The sequence below is a fragment of the Lissotriton vulgaris genome, chromosome 9 (assembly GCF_964263255.1).
Source record: "Lissotriton vulgaris chromosome 9, aLisVul1.2, whole genome shotgun sequence".
Taxonomy (NCBI): Eukaryota; Metazoa; Chordata; class Amphibia; order Caudata; family Salamandridae; genus Lissotriton; species Lissotriton vulgaris.
The window spans coordinates 798,396,967-798,424,858 of NC_141697.1; the positions used below are offsets into that span (position 1 = coordinate 798,396,967).

Consider the following 27,892-nt stretch of genomic DNA (forward strand, 5'->3'; position numbering starts at 1 on the left):
ATTCGTCTCCAGGAAACTCCTCAAGGCTTGGCAATCCAACCTATAACGCATCATTCTTTGAAAAGTCTGATTGTGAAGTATGTTATTAGCCTGTTTAACCTACTGGTTGGGGCACTGGGGCTAGGGGTGTAGGGGATGCTGCAGCACCCCCAGAACCTTGCATGACTTCAAAAGTAGAATGATCAATAAAGAGGCTGTTTCCTGTCTTTCAATCTTGTAGCATGTAGATTTTACTGTGCATTCGAACACAGAGGTCAAATGTCAGGCCATGTCTTCTGGAAAGCTGCTCTTTATTATTTTTTTTTAACAATGAGAAGGGTCTTTACTTTTCTCTTACTGCAAAGTGAGTGCATTTTGCAACTAACTGGCAATCCTCCTAGGGTACAGAAGCCGTCAAAGGAGAAGAAAACAACATGTCAAATATTTTCTAACCCACAACAAAATGGTAATATTTGTAAATGAACTTTACAAATATTTGAAGATATATCAGCAGCAAGTAAAGGATAAATACCTACTACAGATACATCAAGTCAAATATTCGAAAAACATACAGGTGCAAGTGGGAGGCATTTCTTTCTATTTCTAAAGTGTGACAGAAACAAATATTTTAATAGAATCAAAACAAACCAAGAAGCTCTAATTCTGTGATAAATATGCACATAAACAAATTTCTATGTCTTGTTTGAGCACCACTTAGGTTGAACGGTAATGGCCATTTCATCAGGACATTTCAATGGGAAATGTGCCCTCTGTATATGGCAGTACCCCCTATCCCCTTCATGCTTTAATGCTATATTTGGAATAATTTGCTGCATATTTCACCACTGGATGCATACTGCAAATCTAGCCTTCTCCAACTGATTGGCTGTGGCTCACTTACTACATGTCATATAGAGCTTGCTTTGATTTTTCATGAGCCCTATGACTTTAGTCAGGCAACACAAATGGCGGCACCCCCACTCTGAACGTTGTTCCAGCACCACTGCCTAATGGTGTGCTGTTTTCGATAACTTTGCGAAGCTGCTGCACGCAAACTATTTACAAATAAATTAACATACAGTGGGAGTGCCATTTTACCTAAAGTGTCTGGCTATCAGAGTCATTTATTTTCTGCTTTTCCTCTAAAAGAGGGTTCGTTTAAGATTGGTTTGCTTCAACGTTTTTTTTCTTCTATTGACTATTTGAAACAAATATTTCATCCACATAAGTTTGTTCATTTCTAATCAAATAGTTTTCTCTATTCGTGTGCTTAAAATTCAAATAACAAATAATGTGTTATTTTATTCATTACCAGGATAAAAGGGTGTAGATGAAGTGCTTGCTTCTCCAACAGTGGAGCTTCAAGCATTAAAGCACACACGTAATCTTCCTCATGCACTCAGATTTATACTGGTACGTTGAATTCTACATATAGCTTTTTTAATACCTTCTCAGACTGTTGGCTGCGCCCTTTTCTACACACCTCTTGCCTATTCGCTCCAGTAACCGGAAGAGAAGAAGCCGTTATGAATCAGGCCTTGCTCCAGCAATCCTTCATTGCAATGCAAACACTAGGAGTGCCTTGGCGTGCTTAAGTGCGCACTTCGGCTGTTACCAACACAATTCGAAAGGGTGAGTCCGGCAAAGGGAGCGTGTGTGCAGAGCAACTGCACAGACTTGCCTGCCAACCTCTCCTCGCCCGTGACGTCAACTCCTCGATCCTGTGCCCGGATCCCGGAGCCCACACTGCTGACGGATAACCCTCGCTGCCCGCTGCTGCGTGCTCCTCAGGTGACTTTCCTTGGACCGAACCAGGCATTAAACAGGCGGATGTACCCGGCATGTGAGGCGTCATCGTTATAGGGAGGTCGTTTGTGCAGTTGAAATAAGAAACAAGAACTATTCGGACCGGCTAGAGGTGGGCCAGCCAAAAAACCAACACGGAGAGACGAGAGACAAGGACCGGACTTGGCTCTAAGAGCCCATGCGCACGTGAGCCTTGAGAATAGTTGGCGCCTAAATCATCCGGTAAGGTGGCAGGAGGGGAAGCCAAGCGTACACATCTAGGGCCCGATTCGCAAAGGTGAACTGAGACGAACTTCTACGACTTTGGGTATTCACAAAGGGCATTTATAAGTAGGGCTCCCGGTTTTATGGAATTTATTTTTGGGCCATTTCCGTCTATTTATCCATATTTATTTTGGACCTATTTTATCTATATTTATTTTGATTTTTTCGTGTATAAGAAGTTGTAAAACTGTACATTTCCATATCTATTTAACTGATAGACGCGCACTCATACTATGATGTCTGTCGTTTTTTTTAGCTATTTAAGCTGCCAAATATTACATAACAGTACATCCAATGGTAAATACTAGCATTATACCATACATGTGACATATTCTTTTATTTAAAGAAATTTCATCCTGTTTTTTTATTTTCCTTGCTGTTCATCTGCTCAGCTGATGGCCTATAATTCATGAAAGACTGAACAGAGAATTACTTAAAAGAAGCACAATTTTCTATATTTATCCACTTTTAAAAATAAATGCAGACAGAAAACATATTTTTTTCTGTCTGTATTTATCTGTAAAAATCCGTAGAAATGGAAAACAGGGAGCCTTATTTATAAGTAGTAAAGTTAGACTTTTGTCTCAGTTTAATTAGCATTTTGGTCTCAGTTAAACTTAAGATCAAAACTTAAGTTAAACTAAAACAATAAGAAATAGTCTATCATAGGAAGAACTAAACTTAGAGAGAAGGAGGGAGGGGAAAGAGGAGGGGGGTGGAAATAACTTATCATATTACAATAAACTCGAAAAATAAAGCTACCATAAATGGAACAGCATTAAATATAACAATTAATAAATAACTGGAATCACCGCAATAAATATGAATCAATAGGGTACCAAAAAGATTGATGAGAAACTGAATTGTGATGAACGCCTTGTAGAGACAATTGACTGCCATTTGTAATTTTGATTATTCAATTTCTCTGTAATTTACTGACTTATCGTATATTTTTCTGTTTTGTCTATCTGTGTTTCTTCTTGAAAACTTCAATAAAAGTATTTTGAACACACAAAACTTAAGTTAAACTGAGACAAAAGTCCAACTTTACTACCTGTAAATGCCCTTTGTATGAATACTGAAAATCGTAAAGTTAGACTTTCGTCTCAGTTTACCTTTGTGAATCGGGCCACTATTGTCTGAACTGAACACTGTGAAGGCAGAAACCTAGGCAATTGTGTTATTTCACTTTCCCTCCTTTTTAGGTCTCGCCTATTATATCCCGCAGGGATAAATCGGCGAGATTTATAGTAAGCGGTTCAAAAAGTCTACCAAACTGTGGATCGCGTACAGTTCATGTGAGCTATGCGCGTGCACAGAGCCAGCCACGAGACACACCACCATTTGTCTGTGCCTCGGCATCAGACTTCAAAGGCTGCCGCTCCCCTGCCCCCCAGTGTGCACATCGCACACCACCATTTGTCTGAGCCTTGGCATCAGACTTCAAAGGAATGCGCTCCCGCTCCCCTGCTACCCGCCACAGCAATGCCGACAGCTTGGTTTTTTTGCATTCATTTCGCGGGGAAGCCGTGTTTTGTTTGGCGTTCTCTGCACCTTTCTCGTTTTTTATTCTGGACAAAAGTGAAAGCCCAGCACGCTTGATTACAGTAGCCTTGCTCCTCAAATGTTGTTGCCATCTCTCTAGGGACACTCAGCTTGATACACTCAACTTGCTAGCTGCAATGCTACATCAGCTATGCTTTGCCTCTATACACGTTGATCCCTCGCAGACTGTGCTGACTCTGCCCCTCCTGATTCTGAAACTGACAAACGCAGTCACCACGCAGTCTCTTCTCTCTGTCTTATGATGTCTGCCCTGCCACCATTTACTTAGGACCCTCACCCTCACACCTCTTCACTCTCACACACCCTCACACCCTCTCACCCTCACACACCCTAACATACCCTCACTCACCCTCACACCCTCACCCACCCTCACACCCTCACCCTCACCCCCTCACGCCTCACCCTCACAACCCAATCACCCTCATTCACCCTCACCCCCTCACACCCCCACACACCCTCACCCTCACACCCCTCACCCACCCTCACACCCCCTCACCCTCACACACCTCCCCACCCTCACACACCCTCACTCTCACACCCCATCACCCTCACACCCCCTCATCCCCACACACCCTCACCATCATACACCCTCACCCTGACTCACCCTCTCACCCTCACACACCCTCTCACCCTCACACACCCTCTCACCCTCACACACCCTCTTACCCCCCTCACCCTCACACCCCTCACCCTCACATCCCCTCACCCTCCCTCACCCTCACACCCCCTCACCCACACACACCCTCACCCACCCGCTCACCCTCACACACCCTCTCACCCTCACACACCCTTTCATCCTCACACACCCTCTCACCCTCACACACCCTCTCACCCACCTTCACCCATCCTCACCCCCCTCACCATCACACACCCTTACACACCCTTACCCTCACACACCCTCACCCTCTCACCCTCACACACCCTCTCACCCTCACACACCCTCTCACCCTCACACACCCTCACTCACCCTCTCACCCCCCCACACCCTTACCCTCACACACCCTCTCATCCTCGCACCCTCACACACACTCACACCCTCACACCCTCACACCCTCACCCTCACACCCCCTCACACCCTTATACACACCCTCACACACTTTCTAACCCTCACACCCCCTCTCACCCTCACACCCCCTCACCCTCACACAGCCTCACCCTCACACACCCTCACCCTCTCACACCCTCACTCTCACACACCTTCACCCCTGTCACCCTCACCTCGTCACCCTTGCACTCCCTCACCCTCACACCCTCACTCTCACACCCTCACAACCCCACACCCTCACCCTCACAACCCCACATCCTCCCCCTTACTCACCCTCACACCCCCTCACCCTCACACACACCCTAACCCTCACACACCCTCTCCCTCACACCCCCTCACCCTCACGCCCCCTCACACTCACACCCCCTCACCCTCACACCCCCTCACCCTCACACCCCCTCACACTCCCTCACCCTCACACCCCCTCACCCTCATACCCCCTCACCCTCACCCTCATACCCCCTCACACACCCTCAACCTCACACACCCCCACATCCCTCACCCTAACACCCTCACACCCCTCACCCTCACACCCCTCACCCTCACACCCCCTCACCTTCACACACCCTCACCCTCACACACCCTCACACCCTCACACACCCTCACACACCCTCACTCACCCTCACACAACCTCACCCACCCTCACACCCCCTCACCCTCTCACCCTCATACACCCTCACTCACCCTCACACCTCCTCACCCTCACACCCTCCCACACACCCTCACCCTCACACACCCTCACCCCCTCACACCCCCTCACCCCCTCTCACCCTCACACAACCTCACTCATCCTCACCCTCACACACCATCACTCACACACCCTCACCAGCACAGCATAACAAAACATAGCATAGCATAACAAAACAAAACATAGCATAGCAAAACACAACAAAGCATAGCATAGCATAACAAAATACAACAAAACATAGCAGAGCACAACAAAACAGCATAACAAAACAAAACATAGCATAACATAACAAAGCATAGTAAAACAAAGCATAGCATAGTAGAACAAAACATAGCATAGCATAACAAAACACAATAAAACATAGGAGAACAAAACATAGCATAACATAACAAAACAGCATAACATAACATAAAACAAAGCATAGCATAACAAAACATAGCATAACAAAACATAGCAAAACACAACAAAACATAGCATAGCATAACAAAACACAACAAAACATAGCACACATAACAAAACATAGCATTGCAAAGCATAGCAAAACATAGCATAGCATAACAAAACACAACAAAACATAGCATAGCATAACAAAACACAACATAGCGTAGTATAACAAAACATATCATAGCAAAACATAGCATAACAAAACATACCATAGCAAAACCAAGCATAGCATAATAAAACACAACAAAACATAGCATAGCATAACAAAACATAGCATAGCATAACAAAACACAACAAAACGTAGCATAGCATAACAAAACAAAGCATAGGATAGCAAAACTAAACATAGCTTAGCATAACAAAACAAAGCATAGGATAGCAAAACAAAACATAGCATAGCATAACAAAACATAGCATAACATAACAAAACAGCATAACAAAACACAACACATAGCATAACAAAACATAGCAAAACACAACAAAACATAGCATAGCTTAACAAAAGAAAACAAAACGTAGCATAGCAAAACAAAACATAATAGCATAGCAAAACATAGCATACCAAACACAACAAAACATAGCATAGCATAGCATAACAAAACACAACAAAACATAGCATAGCAAAACAAAGCATAGCATAATAAAACACAACAAAACATAGCATAGCAAAACAAAACATAGCATAGCATAACAAAGCATAGCATAGCAAAACATAGCATAGCATAACAAAACATAGCATAGCATAACAAAACACAGCATAGCATAGCATAACAAAACATAGCATAGCATAACAAATTAAAGCATAGGATAGCAAACCATAGCGTAGCATAACAAAACAAAACATAGGATAGCAAAACAAAACATAGCATAGCATACAGCATCACTCCGAACCACCACAGCATCACTCAGGGGCACCTCAACATCACTATGCGCTACCACAGCATCACTGAACGCCACAGCATCACTCGTTAGCCATCACAACATCACTCAGCGCCACCACAGCATCAATCTGTGCAACCATTCAAAAACACCTGGTTCAAATATGTTCTCTCAATGTTTCAAGCTTTATTACAAATGTAACAAAAAGATGTTAATATTTCACTTCTGTTATTGGATTAATGCTGAGTTGAGTAATCTGCAGCTCAGTGCTGCTGTTGACCTGGGGGCCTCATGTAAAGGTCAGGAGTGCCGCACAAGGCTCCTGGACACTACTTTGAGTGTCACTGATATAGGGGAACGAGACCGAAGGTCATGGAACTCTGAGGTGACGTTCAATATCCTTATATTGTACTTCAATTGGTATTTTATTTCTTATAATATATGGTCACATCATAACCCTCTCGCCAGGACCCCCATACACACAACGACTCGGATGAGCACTGTTCTGAGCTGGCCGTGGGGTACTGTATAGCTGTAGAGAGGTAGAATGCATCTCCTCCATCAGATGAGATGGTCAGGGCCGGACTGACTACAGGAATGCTGCCGAGCTGGGGACTGATTCACTGCGGTGGGGGCTGATTTCATTCATGGAGACCTGCGTGTACTGAACGAAATTCATTTTGCTTTAATTATTTCGAAGCACACTCAGGCCTCCATGAATGAAATCAGCCCCCACCGCAGTGAATCAGTCCCCAGCTTAGCAGCATTCCTGAACGCCCGGTAGCCAGTCGGGCACTGGAGACGGTGTATTGTCGTGACTTCAGACTATCATGGCCAGTATAGCTGTCTGATCAATTTGTTTAATTTTATCACTGCATGCAGAGTGATTTGTATTGTTTACTGGTCCAGAAGAATGCCCAAGAACTCTGGTGAGTCTAATAGAGGCAGAAATATATTGACCATTTAGGAGGTCTATTTGCTCTGAACCCTCTGTATTCTTAACTTTTAATCCTATCCATGGGTACCAGTGAATAAAGATATTGAGTCCCGCGAGATAGTTTTAAATTTTCACTTATTTTGATTTTGCACTCTGCCCCTCACTCACTCACACTGCTTAGAGGCATCTCCCATCTAAAATACCTCAGCTCCTCTCCACCCACTGCCGTAGGTGGAGAGTTGTAGCCCACATATAGGACCTTGCGACCATGATGTGAGGAGGGAGGCCCATGATGAAGCATGTCTCACCCTCGGGTGAGTGAGGGCTCTCGTCCTTATAAAGGAATACTTTCTTTAAGAAACAAAAAACAAGCCCTGGTTCAAGTAGAACTGGATTATCTCCCTTGGATCCTTAGTGTGATTTTTATTTCACATCATAACCCTTGCTACAGACCACTTATATTTCTGGTGTGATGCTCCTTTCATATGAAAGAGATAGGATGTTTGTAAGCATGAAAATAAACTTTGAACTTTGGAATGTTGAGAGCACCATTGAAAACAGTGGAGTGCGCCAGGCTTCTAATGGCCAGTAGAAACCCGGAGCTCCAACATTCCAATGTTTATTCACAGCTGTTGCTGTGGACAAAAGGCCTCACGGAGCCTGAGAACATTTCAATCCCCCTCGGGCTCTGTGAGTCCTCTGTTTTACAAATTAGAACATTCTGACCTCTAGGGGCAGAATGTTCTAATAGCCTTAGAGCCCTACGTAGTGGGCTGTACTGGCCATTAAAGGCCCGCTCCCTTGTTAAAGGCCTTCTCCTTCAGTTCAGGCTTTTAGCGCTGCAGCAGGTCTTTAATGGCTGGTAGAGCCCAATACAGCAAGCTTTAAGACTATATTAGAATCTCTGGTAAGAAATTAAACATCTCTACACAACAAGGAGCTTTAGAGGGGAAAAAAAACGCCAGGCCTCCCTCCACTCATTAATCACAAAAACAACAAAGAACCTGGCTTTTAAGAGGGTAGACATATTTTTTAGAGGAAAGCCTTATGACACGATGATATCTACCTCCAACCAGTCTCTGGCAATATGTCCAGTGTAGGCCAGTCCTAGAGCTCTCAACCATTTAAGTTTCCTAAAAAGAACTGCATTCAGTCAATCCGCCAACCCTTACCCTTAACCGCAGCGTGTGAGTAGGGAACACCTATGAAAATAAGTGAAAGAGTGAGTAGGCACCTCACGTATGCAACACCAGTAGATGTCGCACATTGTGGAAACATTTTTTTGGGGGGTGGAGGGGCTCAACTTATGCTTTGGCTCTTATAGCCAAGCCAAACACCCGGCTCGGCTCTCCCCACAAACTTTCTGGCTCGCCCAGCTCTGCCAACAACCTTGACTCCGGAGAATGGGCTTTTGGCACAAACCATCACTGCCCCTGCGCTAGCAAGAATGGAGCATACGTCTGCAGCGGGGGTCAGTGGAGCCTGCGTGCGCCGACCTTGATCCAGCAGAAGCACAGCTGGATGTGCGCAGCTAGCCCGTGGGGACGGATCTGCGCATGGCTCCGACCACACGCTGCTCAGACTCCGCTCCGGGTGCTTGAATCGGGTCAAAAATAGAGGAGGGTCAAGGGGTTAATCTGATGCAGTGAACATTCCCATCACAGCTTCTTAAACTAAGGACATCCAGTCAAATGAGAGCTTGTCTTGTCACACACGCCAGCTCTCTCCCACAGCCGGCAATTAGCGTCTGTTCTCGCAAAGAGTTATTTCTTTTCAAAGCATGTTCTTTTTTTAAATGCATTAACTCGGCAGAAGTCCTGCACAAAAGACTGCAGGGTGTGCATGACAGTCATGCACGCACAAGCCGAGCCAAAGACTTGCAGTGATACACACATTCTGAGCACAAATTATTTGCAGTTTAAAAGTAAGAAAAACAGGTTGGCATGCAGGTTCTTGCACAGGAAGAAGCCACACCACACAACACAGATGAGTCCAGGGGCTGGTCTGAAGCATTTCAAAAAACCTATATTTTGTAAACTGCCAGGATTGAGCTACGAGCATTGTCTGTTTGAAAACATTAAGAGAAAACAGACTGCGACGAACGCCCCAAGAACCCAGACTACCCCACGGACGAACATCCATCTCGGGTCAAGTATGAATTGGGAACATTTTAAATTCTGCAGTGCTGCTCTGTTATACACATAAACATATACTCTAGGTTAAAATGACTCAAATGAGAAATTGGTATTTAAAAAAATAAATAAATTGTTTTTTTTGTTAAAAAGCTTTTGTGGTCTGAGCATGAGAATGTGTTTTATCTTTATGAAAATTTGTGGAGAGGTAGAGTGAGGGTGGCTGTGAACAGGTGGAGTGCAGGTTGGTGTTCAGAGGTACAGCGTGGGGTGGCTGTGGACAGGTGGCTTGCAGGTTGGTGTTGAGAGGTAGAGTGCAGGTTGGTGTGTGGTGCTGTGCTGGGTTTCTGGGAGCACAGTGCTTGAAGGTGTAAGGCAGCACAATGAAGGGTAATGGTAGTGCAGTGCTGAATGGTATCAGTGTGATGCTAGCAGTGCCAGAAGTGGTTGTGTGGCATTCCAGTGTGGCGGTGGTAGAGCTGTGTTGTGATGCATGGTTTTAATCCAGTCAGTGTCTACCATTTCCAAAGGCATATGGGCATTGTTCAGATGACAATAACTTAGTGATGGTTTAGACTCCAAGTAGGCTACATTCCAAGGGACGCGGGGAAGGGGAGGGGGTAGTTGTGTGACCCTCGGCCTCCATAATCCGTGTCTTCACGTTTCTTTCCCGAACCAGAGTTGCCGGAATGCAGGAGTCTCTGCTGCTTTCGTCTCAATTAGGTTGCTGTTCAGCGACACAGAACGGACATGAATACACACAACCGTCACAAGCCACTGAGTTTTACGGGCAGGCTCCATTCAGACATCTGGGATGTGTCACAGACATCCGAGCCAAGATCCCACAGAGCAGTGCTCTCGTCAGTACTTAATTTGTAATGAAAAACAAGAAGCGCAAGCAAAAAAGAAGACGGAGAAGGCGGAGCGAGTGAGTGGCCGGGACGTGTGGCTGAGGAGAGAGGCGCGCACGCGCTTGGGAGAGCAGTCTGCTCATTTTCAAGCACTGCACTCGTGCTTGTGGCGCGCCCTATTCGCTCCAGCAAGATGGATGCCTCCACAAGCACGAGTGTGTGCTTAAAAATTAGCAGAGCGACCTCTAAAGGCCCTCCTAGGCAGCGCATGCGCGCTGCGTAGGCGAGACCTAAAAAGGGGGCTCAGTGGAAAAAAAATATTACCCAGGATCACACAATTTGGTCAAACAGGGAAGCCAGGGTTGATCCTGCAGTTTCTGGTTTGACATTATGCTATTGATCCACTAGATGGCTATCACTTTTTCTCCTTCTTAACATCAAAGGTTAATGCTTTGTCTTTAATTCTTGATGTCTGGGGCTGAAGTTTGGGTGACAGACAGAATCCACATGAAAGCTCAACTTGTTTGGGGCTTGACAGTCCAAGTCGACCTCAGGCTGAGACAGAGCCAGGCCTTTGGCTCGAGCCTGACTCAAACCCCTTTGGATCGCGCCTGACTCGAATCTTAGTGCCTCATCCATCTTTATGTCTGGTATTGTGAGGAGTCGCCTCTGCTTGAGATGGGTTTTGGATTCAATTATGAACTTTGATGAGGATTTGGGAAAGCAAGTGTACACCTGAAATCACTCTGAATGTGAAGAGAAAGTGAATGGTATGCTTGAAGGTTTCATGGGTTACTGCATGGAAAGCCCCTCGCTGAGGGGAAGAGACCTCCTTGTCTTCGCTGGAAGGTTTGGGGAAGACCATGATGAAGGGAGGCTACATAATTATTCCTGCTGCATCAAAGGGAGAGGATGTGGCCTTGTGGCTAGAGCTGGGGAACCGATGCTCAACATCCTGTAATTCTGGGCAAATCACTTAATTTTCCGGTGCCCAACAAAAAACTGATGCACATGTAAAGTGCTCTGATCCTTTTGATCAAGTTCAAGATATTTAAAGCTTCCCCCCTCAAAAAGAAGTGAGTCTACCTTAGGGCAGTCTGTGGAGGTCGTTTTCTGGGAGCAGGCAGGTTTGGATGAGATCTGGATTTTTGACGGATATTGAGAATGCAGTCACTGAAAGCAGGTGTAAAGAGAAGCTCAGGATAAAGTAGGGGAGAAATGCAAGCATAAAGAAGAAACTGGAGAAACACAGGATTGGAAATGCATGATGGGAGATGTAGAAGGAGCCAGTCAGGGCCTACTGCTGCAAGATGGAAAGAAAGCAGCGAAAGGCAGCAACAAATTACACGTCATAGAAGTTATTAAAGACATTTGTTAAGGTTTGATGTTAAGAGGGGTAAGGAAACACAGAGCTACTAGGGGTAGGTAATGTTTAGGGTTGGGGAATGCGATTAGTTATTAATATTAGAGACCTTGATAGGCTAATTAGAGTTTGACGCTTAAGCCGAAGGTTATAAGAAGCGGGAGCTCTGCCATCTGCTTTGAAGAAAGGCGCCTTTTATATAGAACTTGTCATCAGTGGTTCCTCTGCCAAAACAGCGCAGGTGCCCCAACGCATGACTGGGAAAGGGTCCACTGTCCGATGGCGAGAAGTTCTTCTGTCTCAGACCTGAGCCTTCAAGAACTCAGTGACCTGAGGAATAGGACTGATATCTTAAATGTGAGCCTGCATTATGTGGGTGATCGGGGAGCCAGCGCCACCGTCTGAGCTTGCAAGATCTGAGAAACCTGAAGGATATAGCTGCTGTCTGAGCTGTGAGACTGCAATGTAAGGGTGAGTCAGAGCTAACGCTGATGTCTGAGCCCTGAGTCTACAAGATCTGAGTGACCTAAGGGATACCTCTGCTGTCACAGCCAAGAACTTCCAATACATGGTTATGTCAGAACAAGTGCTGATGAGTCTGCAAGAACTGAGTGATATAACTGATAGCTCTGCTGTTTGAGCAAATAAACTGTATCATATGGGTGATCAGAGAGCTCGTGTTGATATATGTGTCCTGAATTTAGAAGATCTGGGTAACATGGACAATAGCTCTGCTGTTTGAGCCTAAAGTCTATAACATGTGGGGTGGTCTGAGAGCTAGCAATGCTGTCTGAATCTCAGCTTGCAAGATCTGAGTGACCTGAGAGATAGGTCAGCTGTCTAAACTGTTAGCCTGCAATATATGGGTTGATCTGAGAACTAGCACTGGTGTCCAAGGCTTGAGGCTTAAAAGTCTGAATGTTCAAAGGACAGTGCTGCGGGATGAACTGAGGCCATCAAGTTTATGGGTGATCTGAGAACAAGCATTGCTGTCCGAACCTTCAAGATCTGAGTGATCTGAGGGATACTTCAGAGGTCTGCACTGTGAGCCGGCAATGCATTAGCGATCATAGAGCTAGCACTGTGTGAGCTGGGAGCCTGCAAGATCAGAGCGACACGAGGGATTGAGCTGCTGTCCAAGTCTAGGGCCTGGAATGTATGAGAGATAAGAGAGCTAGTAGAGCTAGTGCTGATATCTAAGGCTTGAGTTTAGATCTGGTGGACCTGAGACTTGGCTCTGCTGTCTTAACATGTATCAGTAATATGTGTAACTCGCTTGATAACACTGACGTCTGCATTCCAAATATGTAAAATATGTGTGACCTGACAGGTAGCTCTGGTGTCTCACTTCTGGTATTCTGGAACTGAATCCAATCTGTGATTTATTAAATCACATTAATTTGCTTACCTTATAGCTGTAACTACCTCATTAGCTTAGACAGCTCTAAAGCCTCACATTGACTGTGCAATGGGGTGAAAGATGATACAAATGTTGTTTACTCAGAGCACTTGAAGCTCGGGACCAGGGAAGGGAAGAAAAAAGGTCTTTTGGGGTAGAGCACAGGCATAGTAGGGCTGATCTACCTGAATCAAAAAGAGAGCAGGAACCTGGTCTACCAAGAATTAAAGTTAAAGAGCCCCTGGTGCAGACGTAAAGGGCACTCACTACTGTAGTAGACAGCCAAGGGCATGCAAGCTATGAGTAACTATAAGACAGAGGTCTTCAATCTGTGGGGCTCGACCTCCAGGGTGGCCGTGGAGCCCTGGAAAGAGGGTCGCGCATTCACCAGCCTCACTTGTTCCTGAATTCCAAAACATTTGTTTTTGGTTTGGAAAACGACATCACTCCTGGAACAGCTATTTTCGCTTGTTAAAATGCTTCAGGTGAGTCTCCCGTGCTGTGAAAAGCACAGGGTGCCTGGTGACCTGAAATAAATGCAAATGTGACCAGCCAGCTGAAGGTGATCAGCTAGGGTGCCTGGTCACCTGAAAGAAATGCAAATGCAAATGTGACCAGCCAGGTCATACATGTGACCACACCAAATTCTCTACTTCCAACACAGGAGGGGTCTCATAAACTTTTGTAACTCCCTCTCATACTCTTTTTGTCCAAGTGTTGTGGTGTGTCTCAATTAAAATAACATACCATCAAAGACCCACCCATAAACTCAAAAAAGTGTGGGAAAGGGAGAAAGCATCTCACGATCGAAACACCAAGGGGGCTGCTGGCTGGTACTCGCCAGCAAGCCCGCTTATCATCATTGGTTACTTTCTCTCAAATGGAAACAAAAGAAAGAAACAAATAGAAAAACCTAAACGTGAATGAGCTATCTGTGCACCAAATTACAAATAGTACCCATTGGACCCCGTGAGAATATAAACGAATAATTCTCACCATTAAAAATTGGTAAAGCTTACTTGCTCAAAGTAACTTTATTAAGTGCTGTAAGCTTTCCCAAATTAAAAATGGTTCCAATAAACCATAGTCAATATTCGTAAGCTAACATGTTTCGTAAGCCAACATGTTTCGTTGCAAAAAACAATTCGAGCAACTTCTTCAAACCTAACCCCATATTTTATTATATAAAATAGTGTCCTAAGAAGGTTAGTATCTTGTTGCTAACTAGATGCATGTTTTAATGTTTTTCACTCACGAGCATGTTTTCACTTTTTGTGAGCACTGGATCATAATATTTGTACAAAAACAGATATAAAGAATAAGATAATACTCTGCAATTAATATATTAATTGTATCACAATACGTAACATTATTGTGCTTTATACTTGACTTGCCTTTGAAATATTGTGAACAATTGGGTCCCACAGTAAAAAATATATTACCCTTCTTAAAAACATTCATGAGACCAATTTGGCCTCAGTGAACCACTGTTTTTTTGCAACAAAATCTTGAAGTCAACACTTTCTTTAGTAGGATGCTGGTGCTAGTCAAAATATTCTAAGTAAATGTCTATTGAGCTGTGTACAAGAGTTAAAGAAAAAAAATGATTTTGGCCTAGTTACCAAAGCACATTAGGAATTATAGCCTACTACATTTTTAGGTCTCGCCTGTCGATGCGCATGCGCATCGAGCAAGCGAGACTATGGGGGCTTATCCACTCTTTATCCACTGCAAGGAATCGTGGCGATTCCTTGCAGTGCCCGTGACTTTTAAGCTCAATGCGCATGCGCATTGAGCTTAAAAGCGCGTGCACGTCCGTCTTGTTTTACCCGCTCCGCCCCCTCCCCTTCCTGCCGTGTCGCATTTCTCCTCCCCCCTCCCCTCTCCTCCGTCCGTCTTGTTTGTTTAATTTAACCCGCTCCGCCCCCTCCCCTTCCCGCCGTGTCGCATTTCTCCTCCCCCCTCCCCTCTCTTCCCTCCGTCTCGTTTGTTTATTTTAGCCGCTCCGCCCCCTCCCCTGCCCGCTGTGTCGCATTTTTTTTTATTCGAAGCCTAGTGTTTGAGCTGCTTCTCCTCCTCACCGGACTGGAGTCCAAGAGCACTTGCTGCTGGTCCGGGCTGGCCATCGGCCCTCTTTAAGGGGACGGAGAGGACAAGGATGTGTTTTATAAAACCATGGCAGCCTCTACAATGACGTGTAAGGCAACCCCCTATTTACATACCCATATAATAAAAGGCAATCTATTAAACCAGCTGTGTTTGTTTAATTTAACCCGCTCCGCCCCCTCCCCTTCCCGCCGTGTCGCATTTCTCCTCCCCCCTCCCCTCTCTTCCCTCCATCTCGTTTGTTTATTTTACCCGCTCCACCCCCTCCCCTGCCCGCCGTGTCGCATTTTTTTTTATTCGAAGCCTAGTGTTTGAGCTGCTTCTCCTCCTCGCCGGACTGGAGTCCAAGAGCACTTGCTGCTGGTCCGGGCTGGCCATCGGCCCTCTTTAAGGGGACGGAGAGGGCAAGGATGTGTTTTATAAAACCATGGCAGCCTCTACAATGACGTGTAAGGCAACCCCCTATTTACATACCCATATAATAAAAGGCAATCTATTAAACCAGCTGCTGTGTCTGCAACGTCATTTCAATGAGTAGTAATAACATGGCACTGCCGTGTCTATTGCTGTCTGGTTTGCTGTGAGAAACAATGCACTGTGTTCTCGAATACAATAACGTCCGTGGACGAACTAAATAAAATGTACGTATGTGAGAGGTAGCATACACTTCCAGAGCCCTGCATACCCTTTTATGTTTCACGCTGTGGGCGACTCTTCCTTACGGATGTCTGTTTTTAGCGCTGTGAGGGCTTTTATTCATTTAAATTCAGGCGCAGCCTTATTTTTCCATGCTCTATTTTACGAGCCCCACAGAAAAAAATATTTGTTTTTACCCTAGAAAAGTGAAGAATTTGTTTTTGTATCAATATTCATTGGCTGCAACTGCTAGAATCTGTCACACGCTTGTAAACGCACCCTAAACGTAAGTTCGATTTTAAAATATTAATTTGAAGTGCACTTTACCAAGTAGACTTATAACTTGCAAAGATATGGGTAGCAAAGAACTCGCACAGTGCAGTTCGTTCAGCTGTTTTGTAACTGAACAATTCTTGCCCCCTTTTGTTTGGAAAAAAAAGTTTAGAATACAGTTATCTCGCACCGTCTTTAACTGAGTTCTTGCATTGCCTTACTTCTGGGGCACTTTAAAATAGAATTAATGGATGACTCCCAGTGTAGAAACTATATTCATTTTGCCTTCTGGTTTGATGAGCATTCTTTGCAGAGATGGCGTACTTACTCCTGCCTAGCGCCAATGTGACATGTCTGGGAGCACTATTTCGAATTACTGATTCGATTCCCTCTGTTCCAACCCAGCCTCACCTCCTTCGGAGGGCCCAACAAGTAGGGTTGAGTTTGACATAGTAAGGGGCCTTGTAAAGCTCCAGTACGCTTTATAAAAATATAATCTTCGCAGGGCCTGATACACTTTCTCTGACTGTCGCAACTATTCACCCATTTATCTACGCCCGCTGCATACTTCCTGTAAGACAACTGGAGTTCAGTTTTCGAGTGAATGCTGGGCTCACATTGGCAGGTGATCTTCCTCACTCTCACTCATCCTCACTCACCCTCAACCCCTCACCCTCACTCACCCTCACCCTCACTCACCCTCAACCCCTCACCCTCACTCACTCACCCTCAACCCCTCACCCTCAACCCCTCACTCACCCTCACTCTCACTCATCCTCACTCAACCACCCTCAACCTCACTCACCCTCAACTCCTCACACTCACTCACCCTCAACCCCTCACCCTCACTCACTCACCCTCAACCCCTCACCCTCAAACCCTCACCCACCCTCAACCCCTCACCCTCACTCACCCTCAACCCCTCACCCTCACTCACTCACCCTCACTCACCCTCAACCCCTCCCCCTCGACCCCTCCCCCTCAACCCCTCACCCTCACTCACCCTCCCTCACCCTCAACCCCTCACCCTCAAACCCTCACTCACCCTCAATCCCTCACCCTCAACCCCTCACTCACCCTCAACCCCTCACCCTCACTCACCCTCACCCTCACTCACCCTCAACCCCTCACCCTCACTCACTCACCCTCAACCCCTCACCCTCAACCCCTCACTCACCCTCACTCTCACTCACCCTCACTCTCACTCACCCTCACTCAGCCTCAACTACTCCCCCTCACCCTCACTCACCCAAAACCCCTCACCCTCACTCACCCTCACTCACCCTCAACACCTCACTCACCCTCACCCTCACCCTCACTCACCTTCACTCACCCTCAACACCTCACCCTCAACCTCAACCCCTCACCCTCACTCACCCTCACTCACCCTCACTCACCCTCAACCCCTCACCCTCACTCACCCTCACTCACCCTCACCCTCACTCACCCTCACCCTCACTCACTCTCACACAGTGCAATAGTTCTCAGACCATTTCAGTTAGAGCTTTTAGAAATGTTTATGGCTTTTTTTATTTGTAATACTTTAGCATTGGCTACAGGAAACAAAAATGCTAAACATTTACAAAAAAAACCCATAAACAATTCTAAAAGCACTAACTCTAATGGTGCGAGACCTATTGCATTTCCAATGCTTGTTTTCCTTCACGTTATTTTCCCTATACGTTTAAATCAAGCACATGTGATTTCCCTATGAATTATTTTAGCAGAGTTTAAATGCATTCTAAAGTGATTCGAACACGTTTATAGCAGGCACATTTTCCCACACGTTATTTATTTCTGTGCAAAATTATTTCTGCTAAGGTTTAAATGCATTCTAAGGTGAAATTCTAATATGGTGTGCAAGTCAAAAATTGATTCTTAAGACTTATTTCTCACAGTACCCACCTGCTCAACAAAGTGGCTAATAAAACTTAGAAAAAATAGGAATGAAGAATATAAGACTCTCCCTCTAAAAAGGAAGAATGAATACAACTTCTCTGAACGTAGATGTTTATTTTATTTTATCACTGTCAAAAATTGACAACATCCAGCTAACGAGCTTCCTCGGTGCAAAACAGGTTTTTGATTGTTAACCATGTGTGAGAGAAGACCATCTTTGGCGTGGAAAGTCGTGTTTTATACAACCCTGTCTTTAAAATGTGACATTATTCTGAGCTTCTCTTTGGAGTCATTGTATCTAAAATTACATCCAGTTAATCACTAATACCTGGACGTTCATTCGTGCGGGGGTGGGGGGCGGGGACATCCCATAAACAGGGCTGCTGGGGCTCTGAGCCAGTGGTGGAAAAAAGGCTCTTTTTCAGCACCGCAGTCCTAAACTGAAACACTAATTTCTGACATAAAGAACCTCCTGATGTTCAAATAAAGAGATTGCACATACATCATTTAGGGTGCACCTCTTGTTTTACCTGCAACACCGTATTATACAGCACTTTGTCCTCATATACAACTTAGAGGTAGGTGAGCCACTGAAAGCTTGAGCTAGACTCAAGCCTGAACCCTGGGCTCTAGCTCAGCTCGAGGTCTTGTTGGAACCTCGAGCCCATAACGAGCCGAGCATTCATGTGAATTCTGCCTGCCTCCCTTCTCGGATCCTGGATGTGGCGTTATGGTCAGAGCTGTCGACATTGGGCCTGCGGAAACAGTTCGAGTCTCAGCATCGGCAAACATTGCAGTGCATATTTACAAGCCCCTAGCACCACCAAGTGTCATTTTTTTACACTCCAGTGGTACTATGTGTGGCCCATTTTTATAAGGCAATACAAAACCACTATGCGTGGCTTTACACAGCCTTGTAAATATTCTATCACACAATATTCTTCGTTAAAGGGGCATGAAATGGGTGTTACTGTTGGTGTTCCCAAGCAACACCCACAACTTTTTTACACTGCCCCAAATTTAAAAGGATTCAGAAAAGGGGGTGGTGATGAACAGAGTGTCTGAATTAAGCAGACCACTCTTACCCAGTCCAAAGATCAGGGATTGATCCATCACCGTTATTTATCTCACTGCACCATCCCAGCTCAGAACCCGGCTATATGCAAATCAGTCTGTCCCTGGCCCAGTGCATCATGGGAACAGGGCAGACTAAACTACCAAGCCAATTCTTCACCAGAAAGGAGACAAGCTACCGGGGACCGGTTTCTGGCATTTCAGCCGTCATCGGCCCGGCTTGCTTGAATCCTGATGGTGCAGTGAGAAAGGGACTCATGTCTGAGTATACCCTGCCACACCTATAGTGGCCAAAAACGATTCAGAAAAGGGGGTGGTGATGAACAGAGTGTCTGAATTAAGCAGACCACTCTTACCCAGTCCAAAGATCAGGGCTTGATCCATCACCGTTATGTATCTCACTGCACCATCCCAGCTCAGAACCCGGCTATATGCAAATCAGTCTGTCCCTGGCCCAGTGCATCATGGGAACAGGGCAGACTAAACTACCAAGCCAATTCTTCACCAGAAAGGAGACAAGCTACCGGGGACCGGTTTCTGGCATTTCAGCCGTCATCGGCCCGGCTTGCTTGAATCCTGATGGTGCAGTGAGAAAGGGACTCATGTCTGAGTATACCCTGCCACACCTATAGTGGCCAAAAACGATTCAGAAAAGGGGGTGGTAATGAACAGAGTGTATGAATTAAGCAGACCACTCTTACCCAGTCCAAAGATCAGGGCTTGATCCATCACCGTTATTTATCTCACTGCACCATCCCAGCTCAGAACCCGGCTATATGCAAATCAGTCTGTCCCTGGCCCAGTGCATCATGGGAACAGGGCAGACTAAACTACCAAGCCAATTCTTCACCAGAAAGGAGACAAGCTACCGGGGACCGGTTTCTGGCATTTCAGCCGTCATCGGCCCGGCTTGCTTGAATCCTGATGGTGCAGTGAGAAAGGGACTCATGTCTGAGTATACCCTGCCACACCTATAGTGGCCAAAAACGATTCAGAAAAGGGGGTGGTGATGAACAGAGTGTCTGAATTAAGCAGACCACTCTTACCCAGTCCAAAGATCAGGGCTTGATCCATCACCGTTATTTATCTCACTGCACCATCCCAGCTCAGAACCCGGCTATATGCAAATCAGTCTGTCCCTGGCCCAGTGCATCATGGGAACAGGGCAGACTAAACTACCAAGCCAATTCTTCACCAGAAAGGAGACAAGCTACCGGGGACCGGTTTCTGGCATTTCAGCCGTCATCGGCCTGGCTTGCTTGAATCCTGATGGTGCAGTGAGAAAGGGACTCATGCCTGAGTATACCCTGCCACACCTATAGTGGCCAAAAACGATTCAGAAAAGGGGGTGGTGATGAACAGAGTGTCTGAATTAAGCCGACCACTCTTACCCAGTCCAAAGATCAGGGCTTGATCCATCACCGTTATTTATCTCACTGCACCATCCCAGCTCAGAACCCGGCTATATGCAAATCAGTCTGTCCCTGGCCCAGTGCATCATGGGAACAGGGCAGACTAAACTACCAAGCCAATTCTTCAACAGAAAGGAGACAAGCTACCGGGGACCGGTTTCTGGCATTTCAGCCGTCATCGGCCCGGCTTGCTTGAATCCTGATGGTGCAGTGAGAAAGGGACTCATGTCTGAGTATACCCTGCCACACCTATAGTGGCCAAAAACGATTCAGAAAAGGGGGTGATGATGAACAGAGTGTCTGGATTAAGCAGACCACTCTTACCCAGTCCAAAGATCAGGGCTTGATCCATCACCGTTATTTATCTCACTGCACCATCCCAGCTCAGAACCCGGCTATATGCAAATCAGTCTGTCCCTGGCCCAGTGCATCATGGGAACAGGGCAGACTAAACTACCAAGCCAATTCTTCACCAGAAAGGAGACAAGCTACCGGGGACCGGTTTCTGACATTTCAGCCGTCATCGGCTCGGCTTGCTTGAATCCTGCTGGTGCAGTGAGAAAGGGACTCATGTCTGAGTATACCCTGCCACACCTATAGTGGCCAAAAACAATTCAGAAAAGGGGGTGGTGATGAACAGAGTGTCTGAATTAAGCAGACCACTCTTACCCAGTCCAAAGATCAGGGCTTGATCCATCACCGTTATTTATCTCACTGCACCATCCCAGCTCAGAACCCTATATGCAAATCAGTCTGTCCCTGGCCCAGTGCATCATGGGAACAGGGCAGACTAAACTACCAAGCCAATTCTTCACCAGAAAGGAGACAAGCTACCGGGGAAAGGTTTCTGGCATTTCAGCCGTCATCGGCCCGGCTTGCTTGAATCCTGATGGTGCAGTGAGAAAGGGACTCATGTCTGAGTATACCCTGCCACACCTATAGTGGCCAAAAACGATTCAGAAAAGGGGGTGGTGATGAACAGAGTGTCTGAATTAAGCAGACCACTCTTACCCAGTCCAAAGATCAGGGCTTGATCCATCACCGTTATTTATCTCACTGCACCATCCCAGCTCAGAACCCGGCTATATGCAAATCAGTCTGTCCCTGGCCCAGTGCATCATGGGAACAGGGCAGACTAAACTACCAAGCCAATTCTTCACCAGAAAGGAGACAAGCTACCGGGGACCGGTTTCTGGCATTTCAGCCGTCATCGGCCCGGCTTGCTTGAATCCTGATGGTGCAGTGAGAAAGGGACTCATGTCTGAGTATACCCTGCCACACCTATAGTGGCCAAAAACGATTCAGAAAAGGGGGTGGTGATGAACAGAGTGTCTGAATTAAGCAGACCACTCTTACCCACTCCAAAGATCAGGGCTTGATCCATCACCGTTATTTATCTCACTGCACCATCCCAGCTCAGAACCAGGCTATATGCAAATCAGTCTGTCCCTGGCCCAGTGCATCATGGGAACAGGGCAGACTAAACTACCAAGCCAATTCTTCACCAGAAAGGAGACAAGCTACCGGGGACCGGTTTCTGGCATTTCAGCCGTCATCGGCCCGGCTTGCTTGAAACCATGATGCACTGGGCCAGGGTCAGACTAATTTGCATATAGCCAAGTTCTGAGCTGGGATGGTGCAGTGAGCTAAAAAACGGTGATGGATAAAGCCCTGATCTTTGGACTGGGTAAGAGTGGTCTGCTTAATTCAGACACTCTGTTCATCACCACCCCCTTTTCTGAATCATTTTGGTCCACCATAAGCGTGGAAGGGTATACTCAGATGTGAGTCCCTAGCTCATTGCACCATCAGGATTCAAGCAAGCCGGGCCGAAGACGGCTGAAATGCCAGAAACCGGTCCCCGGTAGCTTGTTTCCTTCCCAGTATAAGAATTGGCTTGGTAGTTTGGTCTGCCCTGTTCCCATGATGCACTGGGCCAGGGTCAGACTAATTTGCATATAGCCAAGTTCTGAGCTGGGATGGTGCAGTGAGCTAAAAAACAGTGATGGATAAAGCCCTGATCTTTGGACTGGGTAAGAGTGGTCTGCTTAATTCAGACACTCTGTTCATCACCACCCCCTTTTCTGAATCATTTTGGTCCACCATAAGCGTGGAAGGGTATACTCAGATGTGAGTCCCTAGCTCATTGCACCATCAGGATTCAAGCAAGCCGGGCGGAAGACGGCTGAAATGCCAGAAACCGGTCCCCGGTAGCTTGTTTCCTTCCCAGTATAAGAATTGGCTTGGTAGTTTGGTCTGCCCTGTTCCCATGATGCACTGGGCCAGGGTCAGACTAATTTGCATATAGCCAAGTTCTGAGCTGGGATGGTGCAGTGAGCTAAAAAACGGTGATGGATAAAGCCCTGATCTTTGGACTGGGTAAGAGTGGTCTGCTTAATTCAGACACTCTGTTCATCACCACCCCCTTTTCTGAATCATTTTGGTCCACCATAAGCGTTGAAGGGTATACTCAGATGTGAGTCCCTAGCTCATTGCACCATCAGGATTCAAGCAAGCCGGGCCGAAGACGGCTGAAATGCCAGAAACCGGTCCCCTGTAGCTTGTTTCCTTCCCAGTATAAGAATTGGCTTGGTAGTTTGGTCTGCCCTGTTCCCATGATGCACTGGGCCAAGGTCAGACTAATTTGCATATAGCCAAGTTCTGAGCTGGGATGGTGCAGTGAGCTAAAAAACGGTGATGGATAAAGCCCTGATCTTTGGACTGGGTAAGAGTGGTCTGCTTAATTCAGACACTCTGTTCATCACCACCCCCTTTTCTGAATCATTTTGGTCCACCATAAGCGTGGAAGGGTATACTCAGATATGAGTCCCTAGCTCATTGCACCATCAGGATTCAAGCAAGCCGGGCCGAAGACGGCTGAAATGCCAGAAACCGGTCCCCGGTAGCTTGTTTCCTTCCCAGTATAAGAATTGGCTTGGTAGTTTGGTCTGCCCTGTTCCCATGATGCACTGGGCCAGGGTCAGACTAATTTGCATATAGCCAAGTTCTGAGCTGGGACGGTGCAGTGAGCTAAAAAACAGTGATGGATAAAGCCCTGATCTTTGGACTGGGTAAGAGTGGTCTGCTTAATTCAGACACTCTGTTCATCACCACCCCCTTTTCTGAATCATTTTGGTCCACCATAAGCGTGGAAGGGTATACTCAGATGTGAGTCCCTAGCTCATTGCACCATCAGGATTCAAGCAAGCCGGGCCGAAGACGGCTGAAATGCCAGAAACCGGTCCCCGGTAGCTTGTTTCCTTCCCAGTATAAGAATTGGCTTGGTAGTTTGGTCTGCCCTGTTCCCATGATGCACTGGGCCAGGGTCAGACTAATTTGCATATAGCCAAGTTCTGAGCTGGGATGGTGCAGTGAGCTAAAAAACGGTGATGGATAAAGCCCTGATCTTTGGACTGGGTAAGAGTGGTCTGCTTAATTCAGACACTCTGTTCATCACCACCCCCTTTTCTGAATCATTTTGGTCCACCATAAGCGTGGAAGGGTATACTCAGATGTGAGTCCCTAGCTCATTGCACCATTAGGATTCAAGCAAGCCGGGCCGAAGACGGCTGAAATGCCAGAAACCGGTCCCCGGTAGCTTGTTTCCTTCCCAGTATAAGAATTGGCTTGGTAGTTTGGTCTGCCCTGTTCCCATGATGCACTGGGCCAGGGTCAGACTAATTTGCATATAGCCAAGTTCTGAGCTGGGATGGTGCAGTGAGCTAAAAAACGGTGATGGATAAAGCCCTGATCTTTGGACTGGGTAAGAGTGGTCTGCTTAATTCAGACACTCTGTTCATCACCACCCCCTTTTCTGAATCATTTTGGTCCACCATAAGCGTGGAAGGGTATACTCAGATGTGAGTCCCTAGCTCATTGCACCATCAGGATTCAAGCAAGCCGGGCCGAAGACGGCTGAAATGCCAGAAACCGGTCCCCTGTAGCTTGTTTCCTTCCCAGTATAAGAATTGGCTTGGTAGTTTGGTCTGCCCTGTTCCCATGATGCACTGGGCCAGGGTCAGACTAATTTGCATATAGCCAAGTTCTGAGCTGGGATGGTGCAGTGAGCTAAAAAACGGTGAAGGATAAAGCCCTGATCTTTGGACTGGGTAAGAGTGGTCTGCTTAATTCAGACACTCTGTTCATCACCACCCCCTTTTCTGAATCATTTTGGTTCACCATAAGCGTGGAAGGGTATACTCAGATGTGAGTCCCTAGCTCATTGCACCATCAGGATTCAAGCAAGCCGGGCCGAAGACGGCTGAAATGCCAGAAACCGGTCCCCGGTAGCTTGTTTCCTTCCCAGTATAAGAATTGGCTTGGTAGTTTGGTCTGCCCTGTTCCCATGATGCACTGGGCCAGGGTCAGACTAATTTGCATATAGCCAAGTTCTGAGCTGGGATGGTGCAGTGAGCTAAAAAACGGTGATGGATAAAGCCCTGATCTTTGGACTGGGTAAGAGTGGTCTGCTTAATTCAGACACTCTGTTCATCACCACCCCCTTTTCTGAATCATTTTGGTCCACCATAAGCGTGGAAGGGTATACTCAGATGTGAGTCCCTAGCTCATTGCACCATCAGGATTCAAGCAAGCCGGGCCGAAGACGGCTGAAATGCCAGAAACCGGTCCCCGGTAGCTTGTTTCCTTCCCAGTATAAGAATTGGCTTGGTAGTTTGGTCTGCCCTGTTCCCATGATGCACTGGGCCAGGGTCAGACTAATTTGCATATAGCCAAGTTCTGAGCTGGGATGGTGCAGTGAGCTAAAAAACAGTGATGGATAAAGCCCTGATCTTTGGACTGGGTAAGAGTGGTCTGCTTAATTCAGACACTCTGTTCATCACCACCCCCTTTTCTGAATCATTTTGGTCCACCATAAGCGTGGAAGGGTATACTCAGATGTGAGTCCCTAGCTCATTGCACCATCAGGATTCAAGCAAGCCGGGCCGAAGACGGCTGAAATGCCAGAAACCGGTCCCCGGTAGCTTGTTTCCTTCCCAGTATAAGAATTGGCTTGGTAGTTTGGTCTGCCCTGTTCCCATGATGCACTGGGCCAGGGTCAGACTAATTTGCATATAGCCAAGTTCTGAGCTGGGATGGTGCAGTGAGCTAAAAAAACGGTGATGGATAAAGCCCTGATCTTTGGACTGGGTAAGAGTGGTCTGCTTAATTCAGACACTCTGTTCATCACCACCCCCTTTTCTGAATCATTTTGGTCCACCATAAGCGTGGAAGGGTATACTCAGATGTGAGTCCCTAGCTCATTGCACCATCAGGATTCAAGCAAGCCGGGCCGAAGACGGCTGAAATGCCAGAAACCGGTCGCCGGTAGCTTGTTTCCTTCCCAGTATAAGAATTGGCTTGGTAGTTTGGTCTGCCCTGTTCCCATGATGCACTGGGCCAGGGTCAGACTAATTTGCATATAGCCAAGTTCTGAGCTGGGATGGTGCAGTGAGCTAAAAAACGGTGATGGATAAAGCCCTGATCTTTGGACTGGGTAAGAGTGGTCTGCTTAATTCAGACACTCTGTTCATCACCACCCCCTTTTCTGAATCATTTTGGTCCACCATAAGCGTTGAAGGGTATACTCAGATGTGAGTCCCTAGCTCATTGCACCATCAGGATTCAAGCAAGCCGGGCCGAAGACGGCTGAAATGCCAGAAACCGGTCCCCTGTAGCTTGTTTCCTTCCCAGTATAAGAATTGGCTTGGTAGTTTGGTCTGCCCTGTTCCCATGATGCACTGGGCCAGGGTCAGACTAATTTGCATATAGCCAAGTTCTGAGCTGGGATGGTGCAGTGAGCTAAAAAACGGTGATGGATAAAGCCCTGATCTTTGGACTGGGTAAGAGTGGTCTGCTTAATTCAGACACTCTGTTCATCACCACCCCCTTTTCTGAATCATTTTGGTTCACCATAAGCGTGGAAGGGTATACTCAGATGTGAGTCCCTAGCTCATTGCACCATCAGGATTCAAGCAAGCCGGGCCGAAGACGGCTGAAATGCCAGAAACCGGTCGCCGGTAGCTTGTTTCCTTCCCAGTATAAGAATTGGCTTGGTAGTTTGGTCTGCCCTGTTCCCATGATGCACTGGGCCAGGGTCAGACTAATTTGCATATAGCCAAGTTCTGAGCTGGGATGGTGCAGTGAGCTAAAAAACAGTGATGGGTAAAGCCCTGATCTTTGGACTGGGTAAGAGTGGTCTGCTTAATTCAGACACTCTGTTCATCACCACCCCCTTTTCTGAATCATTTTGGTCCACCATAAGCGTGGAAGAGTATACTCAGATGTGAGTCCCTAGCTCATTGCACCATCAGGATTCAAGCAAGCCGGGCCGAAGACGGCTGAAATGCCAGAAACCGGTCCCCGGTAGCTTGTTTCCTTCCCAGTATAAGAATTGGCTTGGTAGTTTGGTCTGCCCTGTTCCCATGATGCACTGGGCCAGGGTCAGACTAATTTGCATATAGCCAAGTTCTGAGCTGGGATGGTGCAGTGAGCTAAAAAACGGTGATGGATAAAGCCCTGATCTTTGGACTGGGTAAGAGTGGTCTGCTTAATTCAGACACTCTGTTCATCACCACCCCCTTTTCTGAATCATTTTGGTCCACCATAAGCGTGGAAGGGTATACTCAGATGTGAGTCCCTAGCTCATTGCACCATCAGGATTCAAGCAAGCCGGGCCGAAGACGGCTGAAATGCCAGAAACCGGTCCCCGGTAGCTTGTTTCCTTCCCAGTATAAGAATTGGCTTGGTAGTTTGGTCTGCCCTGTTCCCATGATGCACTGGGCCAGGGTCAGACTAATTTGCATATAGCCAAGTTCTGAGCTGGGATGGTGCAGTGAGCTAAAAAAACGGTGATGGATAAAGCCCTGATCTTTGGACTGGGTAAGAGTGGTCTGCTTAATTCAGACACTCTGTTCATCACCACCCCCTTTTCTGAATCATTTTGGTCCACCATAAGCGTGGAAGGGTATACTCAGATGTGAGTCCCTAGCTCATTGCACCATCAGGATTCAAGCAAGCCGGGCCGAAGACGGCTGAAATGCCAGAAACCGGTCGCCGGTAGCTTGTTTCCTTCCCAGTATAAGAATTGGCTTGGTAGTTTGGTCTGCCCTGTTCCCATGATGCACTGGGCCAGGGTCAGA

General features: G+C 46.6%; 1 protein-coding gene across 1 annotated transcript in view; it reads left to right on the forward strand.

Moving 5' to 3' along the window:
- Positions 1–1,727: 1,727 nt before the first annotated feature.
- The window catches only part of LOC147692283 (forkhead box protein A4-like), a 143,584-nt gene continuing 117,419 nt past the window's right edge, over positions 1,728–27,892 (forward strand). Inside the window, exon 1 of the mRNA XM_086936766.1 lies at positions 1,728–2,007. The gene's annotated coding sequence lies outside the window, so the exon portion shown is untranslated. The remainder of the gene's footprint in view (positions 2,008–27,892) is intronic.